At 40.8% G+C, this 14126-nt stretch overlaps 1 non-coding gene across 1 annotated transcript; it reads right to left on the bottom strand.

Moving 5' to 3' along the window:
• Positions 1 to 6503: 6503 nt before the first annotated feature.
• On the bottom strand, positions 6504 to 6609 carry LOC118114543. The gene has a single exon (XR_004697462.1). It is a non-coding gene; the product is annotated as a U6 spliceosomal RNA (small nuclear RNA).
• Between the last annotated feature and the right edge of the window lie 7517 nt (positions 6610 to 14126).

The following is a 14126-nucleotide window of genomic DNA, read 5'->3' as shown; positions in this document are numbered from 1 at the left end:
CAAACTCTCTGATCCAGGCTGTGGACTCAGGACCTGTGTTTACCAAACTACTGAAGATGACAGGTCACTATTTATATTTACTATACACACCACACAATAAACACACCAGAGTCAAAAACAAAAGATTCCCACATTTCCCTTAATGCAAATCTATTGTCTCTATTAGACCATCTGTCATCCATGACATCACTGTATCAGCATGGCTTATTAACTCAAATTTGACAAAGCTCCTCCAGGACCAGAGACGACATTATACAACTGTTTTCATAGGATGAGAACATAAGCTGAATGAAAAAGAGGAAATTTCAAGCTAAACTGCTGAATCAGTAAGAAAAGGTGGTCGTCCCCTAACCAGAAGGTTGGCGGTTTGATCCCAGTCTTCCCCATCTGCATGCCCGAAGTGTCCTTGGGCAAGATACTGAACCTTGTATTGCCCCTCATAGAAAGAACTGCTGCCCATAAATGGGTAATGGAGTGAATCAGAATCAGAATCAGAAGTATTTATTGCCAAGTAGGTTTACACCTACCTGGAATTTGCCTTGGTATATAGGTGCATACAAAGAACATAAAACATAAAAACACAATAAGTACTACACATAAGAAAAAAACAAATATAAAATAAAAAGATATAAAAGATATAAAATGTGTGTGTGTGAATAGGTGAATGGCAATAAAACTGTACTGTGAAGCGCTCTGAGTGGTCATGAAGACTAGAAAAGGGCTTTATAATAATAATAACAACAATAATTATAATAATAATAACTTCATTTATATAGCACTTATCTAAACAAGGTTAAAGTGCTTCACACAAACAATCCATGGCAAAATGATGAACGAATTATAATAGAACCTATTCAGTTCAGTGTCATTTTCAGAGCCAAATCATAACATAAAAGGGTCAAGTCCTTACATTTATAGACAGTTCCCACAGTGAGCAGCACTTTGGCGACTGCAGTGGAGAGAGAGAAAAAAACTCCCTCATTAACTGGGAGAAACCTCTAGCAGAACCAGACTCACTGTGGGCGGCCATCTGCCTCAACCGGTTGGGGTGGCGAAGAGGGAGTAGAAAGGAGAGATGGATAGGGGTGGGGGGTGAGAGAGGAGCATCACTTTCCAACTCTGTCGGACTGGTTGTCATAATGAACACCTTCAGTTGTACCTTGGCGTCATCAGGCGTTTCAGCCTTTTAATCGCCATGACGTTAAAAGCCCAACCCGAGTATACAAATACTAAGAAGAAGAAGAGGAATATAACGCATGCGCAGAATGAGCCGCTCCATGTACCCATACCCGCCCCCACTCACTCGCTCAGAGCGACACGCGCAGTGAGATCAGAGCTCGTGCACGTGAAGCAGCCGGTCGGGGACTCTGAAGAAGAACCGTGAAACACAGAGTCTCTCTGGTCTCAGCTGCTCAGTGATCCGCTGCGTCATGATCAGAGCAGAAGCTGGTTTGTACCGAGCTGGAGTTTCTGTGTCCTCCTCCACTCTGCTCTCACCGTTTAATCAGTGAGAGCTAATCGTATACCGTAAATTTAAGAAAATACAGCTCTATACGTACGTGGACAGCACTGAAGCAGCAATGTTACTGTCACACAAGTTTTATTCAACTATCCTATATTTGCACAAAAAAAAGAGCAAAGGCTAAGATGCCCCAATTGTTTAGGATAAGGGTTATCTTTGAGTTTGATAAAAAAAAAAAAAATTCTAAATAACATCATCCTATGTTTGCTCAGAGGCATAGCAAAGAGACAGCCACATTTAATTATGGTGTGGTATGTTTTAGTTTGATTTTAGTTTATTTTTCAATCTTAATAACTATCATTTGGACTTGTCATCAATAAAAAAACTAATGTTAAATGTATATATCCGCCTTCTGTCATTTATCTTTCCATCCTGTGATTAATCTGATAAAAAACGTTAATGTTTTGACAGCCCTAATACTAAGCCAAACTTGTCCACAACAGTAACAAAGCAAACAGGCAGTGTCTCTGGATCACTGTGCGTCAGCTGCTTCTGCTCGAGACATCTTTAAACTTTCTCCTGACTCGCTCTCTCTCGCTCGCTTCACCACTCACTCCTTCAAGCACTCTCCCCTAAAGGAGCCGCGCTACTCTAATAACATGAGTGTGCCTGGGGTTCAGGTGTCCTTCACGGGCAGTGGGAAATAACAAGTCCACATGAAAAACACTCCACTCGTGTATAAAAACATTTTAACACAGCAAACTAAGAACACACCCAGGGGTGCCACTAGACATGGTGGGCCCTATGAATGAATATAATACTGCGATTTGTACAGTGCGCTGTGGCTTACGAGGATAACTAGGGCCCGAGGTTAAATTGAAAACTAGGGCCCAAGAGGTTCGTGCGTCTTGTTAATACGGGGCGCTGGCGCGCCGCCCCTCCCCCACCCCGAGGGTAAAAAAACGATTTAAACACATTGAACATAGTTGAATTAGATCATAATAGTTCACTCGTACAATGCACCTGCACCACACGCGCCTGTGAGCAATCAATACAAGTTGTTTTGAAATTGTATTTGGTTAATTTCTGTCCCAATTCGTAGGGGAAGATTTCAACCACTAACCCTTGTGACTCCGTTTCAACGGGCAAGATAACCCTCAAAAACAAGGGGTAGGCATACAGGGTGAAATGGGATTGGGCCTTGGTCGTCCTCTGAGTAGTGTTTGGGGTTTTCGATAGCACCTGAAGGCAGTACCAAAAACGAAACTTTGTGTGTGCCACCACTCTCCCTCGCTGCAGGATCTCTAAAATAATAAAACTCAGACCTACACTCACCGGCCACTTTATTAGGTACACCTTGCTAGTACCGGGTTGGACCCCCTTTTGCCTTCAGAACTGCCTTAATTCTTCGAAGCATAGATTCAACAAGGCTTGGCGTTTAAACGATGCTCAATTGGTACTAAGGGGCCCAAAGTGTGCCAAGAAAATATCCCCCACACCATTACACCACCAACACCACCAGCCTGAACCGTTGATACAAGGCAGGATGGATACAAGGCAGGATGGATCCATGCTTTCATTTTGTTTACACCAAATTCTGACCCTACCATCTGAATGTCGCAGCTGAAATAGAGACTCATCAGACCAGGCAACGTTTTTCCAATCTTCTATTGTCCAATTTTGGTGAGCCTGTGCGAATTGTAGCCTAGACAGTAAATACAGGGGGAAAACAGCACAGTCACAGTTTGGGAGTATCAAAATATCAATGAAATGCTAATGTGTTTACATCAATGAATCATGCTATTGTATAACTACAGGTGGCATTTTTTTCCTTTTCAAAAACACTTTATTCATAACAGAAATGACAGGTCTGTCTCCCTCTCAGACACACACACACCCACACAAGCTACGCAAACAGTGTGTGTTTTGTTCATATCTTGTACGTTTCTTGAACTGGAATGAAAGTCTCTTTACTTTTTATTCAGGAGGAGGAGCAAAGGGAGAAGGAGGACAACGACTGATCTGTTTTTGTGTTGTTGGTGGTGTTGTGCCATAATGCATTAAACGTGATACCATAAAATGGTGTGCCTTTCGGCATTCAATAAATTTGGTTTTCAAAATAAAATATTAAATATTAATATTTTATTATTAATATTAAATAATAACTTTAATTGATTAAAGTTACCTCGGGGCACCACCCTTCAAAGGAAGGGAAAAGATAGCCAATTTATTGATTAAGTCTCATAAAAGTGCTAACTACAAATTTGGAACTCTGATTAACAATTCAATTAATAACTATAACCAAAATTACCATATAGATAGTTAGCTAAGTTGAAGGATATGGAGTTCTTGACAGTGTAGAGGTTAGCAAAATTCACTTATGCAACATTAATGGAAAAACATTTGTGAAAGAAAAACATTTATTATGAATATAATAAAGTATAAAAACACAAATTACTAACGGTGTACTTACTAAACAAAGATAGGTATGTGAGTATGCATGTGTGTGTCTATGTGCTTCCAAAATGGCGGCTGGCCACTTTGAAGATAACACCCTTCCCCCCCTATTGGAATCCTTACGACATGTAACGGGGGTCCGAGCTAAGTAGGTGAAGAGTTATGCGTGTGTCTGTGTGTGTGCCAAATTAGAGAAAGTTGCTAGATGCATGCAAGGAAGGACTGAAGAGCATAACTAACATTAACCATGTCCCGACAGTGGTGGCGTTTTTTATTGAATAAAAAGCCTTTTTTTGCACTTTACGCTCTTCTCAGACTGCTCATTTAACATGTTGCACATGTGTTATGATTTGTCATGATATGCACCTCAAGGCTCCAGTGAGCATGTAAGATGTAGGTGAAAGGAAGGTATTGGCAGCAATTGATTATCAAATAATCCTAGTGATGTTGTCACTAGTGTGTAATCATCTCAATTGTACAAAATGGTGGGCCCTTTATATCTAAATACTTTATATTTACACCAGACTGGTTCCTCCCTCTTGCAGTTTAATATCTTGCTTTATTTGTGTCTGTGATTACTCGATAAATCCATCACATGAATGAATGCTGACACTGGGAGAGAGAGAGCGGGCGTGTGCTCCTCCTGTGTTTACATCCGGTCGGCCCCTTGGCTCATTGCCGTGTGAGGGTCTGATATGCATGTGACCGGCCCCACCGCCGCTCCCGACTTTGGCAGGCATGTCATTTCTTGACATTGGGCAAAAATTCAAGTAGGACGTCCGACGGCAAAAGGCCGACATAGGCGAGTCGGCAAAAGTAAAGGGAGCTGGCAGGGGCAGGGGTCCCGAACCTCGAAGAACCTTTACCATTTTGAGGCCTTTGGGCTTTAGAGGCTTCCCTGCCATGAAGGTGCACATGAATGAGTTAAGGGCCATAACACATTGCATTAAGGCAAATCCAGTCAGAGGTGACACTGGGCATGACAGGAAGGCTCTCACAAAGTCTATTTTCATGTTTGCCACATGGTCAAATAACCAGGGCCGTTCCTGAACAAGCCAGCCACAGAGAGCAGCCTGAACTGCACAGCAGACCAGCACGAACAGCCAGATCCCAGGACCTCGACGGATGTGCAGGTGAGAGGCGTCTGTCTCTTGGAACTCAGTCACAAAGAATATCTGTTTGAAAACAAATGTGGTTTCAGCCTGTTAACAATGTGTTCTCTTTATATCATTCCACATGACAATAATGTAATTTATCTGTCATTCCTCACCTGCTGTGAGATGAATGTGATCATGGAGAGGGCGACTGTTTGAAGACAGGCTAAACAACCACTTGAGGCATGTAAGCATATGTAGTATGATTATGATAATAGATAAATCAACTTCTCTATTTAAATCTGAACCTATTCCTCATGTGCAAATTATTGTGAATAATATCAAGGGCACTTGTATGTATAGTAATGTACATATAATATAAGATAATGTTTAAGAATTTACATTTAACGTCAATGAACTGCATATGACAACTTTAAGTGTAGCACTTTATACTTTATACTGAGTGAGCGTTGGCAAATGGTCAAATGCTAAATAATGTGGCTAGCTATGCTTGCTAGTATTTTGTGCAAGGAAAGCTCTAACTTGGTGCATTATTAAAAATATTAAGGTAGGCCTGTGACGATGTGTTGTCTCAGAAATGATTGTGATAAATGATATTATTGTTATCATTTTGAAACCATTTAATACCACTGGTATAATGATAATATCCTAGCATGACAACAATAACCCTTACAAAGAGCAATGAACTTTTAATTCTCAAGAATATACAGTCAGACATTTGAATTAGAATTGAAAAAGATTAAAATAGGGGTCAAAAAAACTTGGTCGTCCTCTGAGTAGTGTTATGGTTTTTTCGACAGCACCTGGAGGCAGCACCAAAAAACAGAACTTAGTGTGTGGGGTCGCTCGCTAAAATACTAAAACTCAGACCTATTTCCAAGAAGAAATTCAGAAATCAGGAAATTCTGACGGAGTGAATGAAACAAACTTGATTGACTTACTTCTGGTCCTGCACATTGAAGCACCTCATGACTGTGTGTGTGTGTGTATGTGTGTGAAGGATATATGATTGAATATCATTTTAAATGTGTTGTCCTGTAAAAAAAGGTTACAATTATGAATGTCTGTTATCAATATTATAATGACTTCATGTCTGTAATTGTGATAATAATTACTTTACAACTGGTGTTTGATTGTGTCTCTTTACTCAGCTTCATGATTTATTATTATAAACTTCCTATCGTTTGAATCGTAATACTATTCTTCAATGTTTGTAATCTTGATGACCAGCTTCTTACATGTTCCTCTTTTAGATATTTATCCTAGAAACGGAGCTTGCACCAGGGTTTTCTCTTGTGCCATTGCGCCACCCAGCGTCTGCTTCGGGCCAGTTCGGTGGCTGTGATGCTGTTGGTCCACCACAAGAGGGAGCCCGATACCTGCAGTTCCCTTCTGTGTGACAAGGGTGCAAAATTTCTTTTTTTTTGAAATTCAGGACAAATCAGGACAAAATGAGGACAAAATGAGGACAAAATGAGGAACGCTTCACGAATTTGCGTGTCATCCTTGCGCAGGGGCCATGCTAATCTTCTCTGTATCGTTCCAATTTTAGTATATGTGAAGCCGAAGCTTCACAAATCTTCTCTGTTTATGAACGGAATATATACCCCTTCAAATCAGGCACATTTCTTAGTTACGGTGCTGTAATTCTGGGACTTGACGTGGAGCTCAGACAGAAGCAGACACACACCTCGAGCCTCACACTCTCTTTGGGAGCCGCTCTATCAACCATATTTATTTATTAAACTCCACGTTTTTCACAAGCTCACAGGGCTCATGGGAGAAATATTCAGATGAGCCCTTCACCACGGCAGTCTGATTGGTTGACTACAGGCGAGAGACCAAAAGATCCACCCACAACCCCTCTCTGAGAGGTCTGTTTCATTGTTCACTGCCCTCCCCCCCAGGTCACAACGACTATTCCTTGACCCTGATGGACCCCCCCTCTCACACACTCACACACACTATCCCCCTCCCTCTATGTCTAACACACACACTCGCTCCCTCCCTCTCGCTGTGTTACTGACTTCCTGTAAGTCGCAGACACAGGAAGACACAGAGAAAGAGAGAGCGAGACACGGAGAGAGATAGAGAGGACTCTGTGTATTTCTATTTTAGAAGCAGCAGCACTGGGGAAGAGAGATCTCTGCTCAAGCGCATGGAGAGGTGCACGGAAAACTAAAGTTAAAAAAAATGGATACAATCACAAGTTTAGGGGTTGGGGTTAGGGTTAGGGTTAGGGTTGGGGTTAGGGTTAGGGTTAGGGTTAGGGTTAGGGTTGGGGTTAGGGTCCTATTGACAGTTCTGCGAAGCTAACAAGCTTTCCTACGTTTTGATCTAAATATAATGTATGACAACCTCCATTTGTGGCTTTGAGAGCAGTTTAAGCACACAAAAAGTAGCTGAATTTCAGCCCTGCTCTCAGTAAAGGGCAGAGACAGTGACTCCCATTCATTTAATTTTCGCTGTTTTTGCGATTTGCAAGCAAACCGCTTGACGAATGTCCCAGAAAAAACCCTGATCCCGATAAAGGCGCACGATTTGATGTATTTTTTGTGCATGTGCGTCAACAATTGCAGGAGTAGTAAAAGTTTTACTCTGAAAACGTCACACTCAGCTACATGCCACGTCACTCGTTAACGTCAACGCGGTAGAGGGCTGGTCCAATCAAGCCTCTTGAATGAAGCGTCTGTCTCCCGCAGACAAGAAACTAGCGGCTCGTGTTTTGCGTGGTACGACGAGTGACTCTGTTTTCGGTGTAAAAAACTTGCTGAAGTCGACACGACACTGTTTCCCTGGAGGAGAGGATGAGTGCGTTAGAAAGTAAAGCCGCGGCAATTTGCATGTGTTATGACTTTTTGCAGTGCATGTGTCGTTAAATTTATGACGTTGTTTTCTTAATTTGCAACTTGTTTTGCTCATTTGCAGTGCGTTTAGCTCTCTCTCCTCTGTAAAAATGGATTTGAAATCATTCAGGAAGGGAAATGTCTAATTAAGCTGCGCTCACACCTCCCCACAGCAACAGTTGCCCATCAACCTGAGTGTTAACCTTTCCTGCTCGGCCTCCAAAACACTGTGTTTTCTCTAGATATTGAGCATAAGGGCGAAATAACTGTTTTATGGTGAATTGTGACTTAATGAGTAAGACAATAATGATCTGCTGACACCTGGGGTTTTAAATGTCTCAGACTTTTGAAACACCTTCTCACTCCACCTCTTGGTTTTGCTCATTGTGTGGGTGTCCGACGAGTGACTCTGTTTTCGGTGTAAAAAACTTGCTGAAGTCGACACAACACTGTTTCCCTGGAGGAGAGGATGAATGCGTTGGAAAGTAAAGCCGCGGGCCCAGTGTGGAGGAGTCGAGGTGGAGAAGACGGGCGCACAATCCCAAAATTACGGTAAGAGCTAAGCTACAGAGAGAAGCCATTGCTAACTGCTAAGCTAACGCTTAGATCTGAATAGCGTGTTACCAACTGTGGGATTAGCGAGAAAGTTGCTAAAAGAAGAAGAGAGCATCGAGTGCTTGAGCAGAACGAGTGCATGTTTTAATATATACGAACTGCTTAAACTTAAGAGTTTGTTCTCGTTAAGTTTTTTCATAAACGTGACTTTTTGTCCGGTTGTATTTTATAGGAAACTGCCCGTCTCTTCACACCTCTGAGGCAAATGGCCGGCGCCACGAACCGGAGCGATGGTAAGATTAAAGAAGATACGCGCTGTGCTGTATAAAATACATTCTCCAGGTTTACTTTATCTGATCTATTTCATCATTGTGTTTTCACAGCCTGAGCCCCCCACACACACACACACAACGAGGCAGTCACTGCACATTTGGCCGAGACTCTAGCTGCAAGTCCGGATTTGCAGCATGGAAAATGACGCCATTGTATGTAAGTAATTGTGTTTTTTTACTGTGGATCTTCCAACAGTGATGTAGCGAGGCTATTTCCGTTTATTAATAATATACTCATGTTATTCATGTTGTTTTCCAGCTGCCTGTACTATGACGTACTAAGACGTACTATGAGCCAGTATGAAGGAACTTCCCGTACATCCAACCGGACCTTGCAGCTCTTGCAGCAGCATTGAGAAGTTCAGGAGTCGACAGAGAAGAAAGAGGGTAAGATTAGATTCATTAGATCATTTTTCAGTTACATGTATAGGTGTATGTTGTCATTGAACGGTGCTCATTGTACTGATTGTGTTTACAGCTGATTGAAGCGGGACAGATGACATGGATCCATCCTTCCACAGCCAGGAGCTCACCGACCTGTGTGCCACACTTCAAATAAGACTGGAAGCTACACTGAATCTCACAGCTACACACAACAGATGTCTACACTCTGGAGCAGATTCGGACAGAGTCCCACAGAGAACTTATGACCCAGAGGCGGCAAAGAGACATGTCAACCTTCACCTGATTAGTTTTTCACTGGCTAGGCCAGTTGTGTTTGTACAATATTTGTGCTGTATGTAAATAAAGCTTTGACTCAACATATACCTTGTTAATGTTTTTTTCCCTCTACAATATGTTCAACATATAACATCAAGCATCACATGAATGAATGTATAGTCTTCAGTAACTGCAGTGCTTTTGGTAAAGGCTTACTAATTAATAATATATATTAATAAATAATATATATATATTTATATATAAATTATTAGTAATAATAACTATATATTAATTAATATTATTATGAATGGTGACCAATAGCAACAGATCTACCAGCCAATCACAAGTGACTTTTCGTTTCAAAGGTCTGTGGTTTCATCCGATGGTGAAGTGAGATAAGTTCTAACAAGCGATTTGGCTGCGATTCATATGCTAATTAGATAACACCTTCGCTCCGCGACTCCACGGCGGCACGCCCCCTTCTCCAGCCCGAAAGCGGGGGTATGTTTCGTTTTTACAATTTGCATGTGTTATGACTTTTTGCAGCGCATGTGTCGTTAAATTGATGACGTTGTTTTCTTAACCCTAACCCTCTTAACTTGTTTTGCTCATTTGCAGTGCGTTTAGCTCTCTCTCCTCTGTAAAAATGGATTTGAAATCATTCAGGAAGGGAAATGTCTAATTAAGCTGCGCTCACACCTCCCCCACAGCAACAGTTGCCCATCAACCTGAGTGTTAACCTTTCCTGCTCGGCCTCCAAAACACTCTGTCTATGTGATCATGATCTATTCTATTCCATCCCATGAATACTCCACAGTTGAGTAAATATTACCTCATATTGCTGTTTGACATAAACAGAGACAACAGCTAATATATAATAAGGTCTGTACTGAGGTTTTTATTAGTTTCTGACTCAGTGAAAGTGGTGGAAATGAAAAAAAATTACCTAAACTACAGTATCTGATAGAGGGATAGATTACTTTATTGATCCCCTGGGGGAAATTATATAATCACATCTACACAATCTCCTTTTAATAACTAATGTTAAAAAGCACATGTTTTCACTTTCATTGACTGATTGCCTCATCTGAAACACTCCTGGATATATTACAACACCTGATACATTGTGATCCATGCCCACACTTTTTTCTCTTTCAAAATAAAAGTTTTATTCTCACACCCACACCACCACCTGGTTCTGTTCAGCCAATGAGATTGAGTCCTGCTCTGGACTGATCCTGCCTTTCTACCTTTACATAGGGGTTAACGGGCATGAGTCTGAAGTGTGTGTGTCACAGAACAGTCCAGCACAGTCACAGCTTCTCACTTTACTTCCTCATCACAGATCTTCTACGGATTTGATTAGGAAGATGGATAACAAGTGGAGGAAAAGTAGAACTCAACAGAATGTACACAGAAGCAGAGATTCTCTATGGTTTTGGTTGGGAAAGAGGGTTCACTCTGCACACAATTTGAGACACTGGATGATTTGAACGGATTTGTTTGGTTGTTGATGTCTGGACCTTTTTGTGGCTAAATATATTTCACAGACAGGTTTGCTTATTTGATACGAAAAGTTGCTTAATCGTTGAAATAAATTAATAAAAGTTTTTACAGTGGTCACAATTTACACGTTGAAAAAATAACCACTGAATCACTCTTTTACATTGAATTTTTTTTTATTTATTAACATCAATTCAATACATATTGTCTGAGTAGGCCGACAGCCTATTTTCCTTCAGTAGATAATTCGAACGGAACAAAGACTATAAAACAACTATTTTTAGAGAGGGGGACACATTTATTTGACCAAAAGCACTTATTTCCCTGTTTCTCCAGCTTCTCTGGATTTAGACGAAGTATATAACTAACTTTTGTTGGGATGGAGGCCTCCCCCCTGCTGCCAGCCCGTGGCCGGGCACAGGGCCACTCAGCGGGCATTCTGACTGACATGTTGGTCCTATCAACAACAGCACAGGGTGTAAAGGTCCATTCATTTTCTGCAACTATTTTAAGTTCATTGTGTCTTTTATGTAGATTCATTGTTGTAAAGCACCATGAGCTGCATTTCATACTATTCTTGCTCCCATCCTGTAAATCTTGTAGTTGGAATCGCTGCATGATGAGGACTCTAGATGGTGCTATGATACATATAGTCTTGTGATTGCTGCCGTCAGGCTGTGCTCTTTGATCTGAAGTAATTCTCAGTAAAGTTTAACAGTGCTGCTGCTTTATTTCAATTATTTTAGATTTTAAACATGGAATAGAATAGATCTTAATTTTGCTTCATTCTTTCTTTATCTAAACCTCACATCATATCTGGCTTGATATTATAAATCTGACATATAATAAATTAAACACAGCACATATAGATACATTATTTTTTAATCACAATCAGAGGCTGTGGCACATAAAGAGAGGGTGAGGTTTAAATGTTTGAATTGTTAATTTAACTGAAATGTTGGAGATAGGACTGTCTCCATACCTGCATGTGGTGTTCATGTGTGAGTCTGTCACCACACTAACGGCCTGCTGCATGTTTTTATTGTCTACAGATGCAATGTAGTGTGGAAACAGCTAAATTAATAACTAAAATGTGATTAACATAAATGCTCTGCTTATATGAGTTGGATGTATTAATTGTCACTATTTTTAAACAGACTAATTCAAATGCACTGAAGACTCGATTCATGCTCTATTCATAGAGATTTTATTCGTCTGTCCCACAATACCAGGATTAACTCTGCACATGTAAACCGCCATAGGCTCCCCTCAGTGTCCATGCCTGTGTCCACCATATGCATTCACACGTGTACTCTTTATGTTACAGAATGTGCTCATACGAGGGGAAAAAAAGAGCACAAGTTGCAGAAGGGCGGGTTAGAGTACAGTTATTTAAAGTGTGCCGACGCCCTCAAACCCTGCTCTGGTGGCTGTGGCTGTGGCTGTGTGCATAATAAAACAATAGTGAGCATCCTTTACACTAATCTAGTTAGAATCAGCATCGGCTTTCTCTTCCTCTTTCTGTCAGTGGCTGTGCATTGTCACGCAAACACACACAATGCAATGCTTTTTATGTCTTTGTTCAGATTTATTGCTTTTTTTTTGCTGTCAATAAATGAGACCTGCAAAATATGAGAGGTTTCACTGTTTCTGTTTTGGGTTAGGGTTAGACACACACACAGTCATAGACCACTTTTGGGGACATTGCCTTAACCATGACCATAATAACCACTAACCCCTAACCCATAAACTAACCTGAACCTAATCCTAACCTTAACTACTGACCCACAAATTGGCTTTTGTCCAATGTTTTTGTCCCCAATAGGGTAAGCTGTCCACTGGAGTTTTGTCTGCAATGTGTCCCCAAAGGAAGCTTATGACAAAATACACTCACCATATACACACATACACAAGCTTGAGGTTTAGTGTTTACCACAGGGCGTAGTCACTTTAGCAAAATCTTTAACGCTTTATATGTGATGTTGTGCATACAGTTGAAAAAAAACTAACGGTATTTTCCTGCAGATATCAGTGGTATGTCATGATATGAGCATCCCTTGACTGTTGCATAGTAGTCCTATATTATGGGGATCTTAAATGCAAAGCAAACAGGAGAGCTCTCGATTTACCTGTTGTACTAAATCATCTAGAAATCAAGTTCCAGCTAAAAGGCCTCTCCCTTCTTTCTACAAGCTGCACAAACATTCTGCTGACAGGATGTGGCCGACATGAAGAACCGACATCATCCCCGGTGCCCTCACATGCTAGCATCAGGTTTTTCATCGCAACGCACCTGGAGAGGTTATTCATGCAGCATGGTTAATGCCATGGTTCTTATCTAGGAAAATAGCTTAGAGATAGTCAAATGCATACAAACTTCGTCACTGATATGCATACACAGGCACAATATGCACAGTCAGTGGAAAAAGTTCTTGGGTCAAAGTCAAATATAAGTTAATCAATTCATTAAAATATACTTATATACTTAGTACCAGAGGTTAAATTGCTCACTTGACAGAATGGCCTATTTTACATAACTCTATATAATATATTTGGATTTAGGATTGTCGGGTAGCTTATCTTTGATAACGCATCATAACAAATTTTACTGCTGTAGCTGGTCCAGGATCTGACAGTTTGGCTGCACAAACCTGTGTTCGTGTTTTCTTACTTTTCTTTAGTCTTTACTGATGTTTGTGAAATATTGGATCATTTGACTTCTGTAGACCTTAATAATGATGGGAAATGATTCTTATGTGGAACAGCTTACAACTCATAGACATCTGAAACCTGCGACCATAGGCCTCCACTGGACACTGCTTTTTGTAAGTGGTCAAAAGTCCAAAAAGTTTATGGAAAACTGGACTGAACTCAAGAATAAGTATCTCAAAACTGTTGTATGGTAAAGTACTGCACTTCAGTATAGTACCACAGACGACCAGAATACACAAACTGAAGCTGCCAAATTAGAATATTTAGCTCTTAAATGCACTGTAGTAGCATCAATAGCAGTATGAAATAGAAACACGCAACTTTCTAAAATGTATTTTCTGTCTGTAGTTGAGTAAACATACTTTACTCGTCACTACTGTCCTCAGTTAGCTTAAGTCCACGGCAGAGTTGCTGCTCTGTGTGATTTCTCTTCTCAAAAGTCTGACAGAGCAACAGGAGTGATGAGACACGTCGCCTAATTAGA

The sequence above is a fragment of the Hippoglossus stenolepis genome, chromosome 1 (genome assembly GCF_022539355.2).
Source record: "Hippoglossus stenolepis isolate QCI-W04-F060 chromosome 1, HSTE1.2, whole genome shotgun sequence".
Taxonomy (NCBI): domain Eukaryota; kingdom Metazoa; phylum Chordata; class Actinopteri; order Pleuronectiformes; family Pleuronectidae; genus Hippoglossus; species Hippoglossus stenolepis.
The sequence above is the reverse complement of the archived record's forward strand: the minus strand, read 5'-3'. Positions and strand labels throughout refer to the sequence as shown.